The 1049-nt window shown below is 45.9% G+C and overlaps 1 pseudogene; it reads right to left on the reverse strand.

Moving 5' to 3' along the window:
* LOC115275732 overlaps positions 1–274 on the reverse strand; it is a 1687-nt pseudogene extending 1413 nt beyond the window's left edge.
* Positions 275–1049: the final 775 nt, after the last annotated feature.

Genomic DNA, 1049 nt, shown 5'->3' on the forward strand with positions numbered 1-1049 from the left:
CTTCAGCTTCCTTCAGGCTCCCCAGGGCTTCCTGGTTCTGGCCTTTCAGGTGTTTGATGTAGGCCAGCAGGTTGTATATTCCCACGTTGTACTTGGTGTCTAGGAACTCAATCTCGTCCAAGATCCTGTTCTCTAAATCCGGCATCTCACTGTCTTCAAAGAGCAGCTCCCACGTGAAGTGGCATCTCAGCTGACCCAGTCTGTCTTCAATGGAATTCCCACTTGATTAGTCACTGTAAATGTAGACAACAGTTATTTGTATTTTTAGGAACATTCGGTCTAATGGAAAGGAGCTGGCACTTTGAATAGTCAAATGATACCCACCAGCGTCCTTGCCTTCCCCTATCTGGTGCCTCCCTGGGTTCTGTGGTCACATCATTAGGACAGAGAGCAGATTGACCTAAAAACCTTGTGGAAACGCTACTCACTTCATGGCACCAACAGGTAGGTTATGTGTAGTCTAAAAGGCAACTTGAAAGAGATTAATTCTACGAATGTAAATAATTTTATCCCCACCCTCAACACTGCAGAAGCCTTCTCTCCTCAACTTTGCAGTACACCGGTAGTGCTGTCAGAGGAAATGTGGGGTGGACTTCACCTTGCGTTTGGTTATTTTTAGACCCAGCTGCACAGCATTAGTATTTTTTGTCTGTGTTCAGACACGTTTTGTGGAGTGGCCTTGTTTTTGTGTTGATCTCTCATGGTGTCAGGGTGGCCTTGTCTGATGTTGGTGTAACATGCATGTGAGACAGGGGGACACGGTCCTTGCTGTGGGGCACTGTCTAGCAGCACCAGGGCCTCCCTGATAGCATCAGGCTGGCTCCCTGACACTTGGGGATCTTCCTTCTTTCTCTTCAGGGAGCTTCTGTACTATTGCTTCAGCCCAGAGAGGGCTTTTCTAAAATTGAAGGTTATACAGACAAAAAGGGTTATCCAGAAAAGGAATATCAAACAGGAAGTGTATCTGTTTTATGCATGCACAGTTCAAGTATAATGATTTTTTAGGAAAAGTGTGTGTGTGAGAAGGACCATAGTACAGGATCTCTCTC

The sequence above is a fragment of the Suricata suricatta genome, chromosome 2 (assembly GCF_006229205.1).
Source record: "Suricata suricatta isolate VVHF042 chromosome 2, meerkat_22Aug2017_6uvM2_HiC, whole genome shotgun sequence".
NCBI lineage: Eukaryota > Metazoa > Chordata > Mammalia > Carnivora > Herpestidae > Suricata > Suricata suricatta.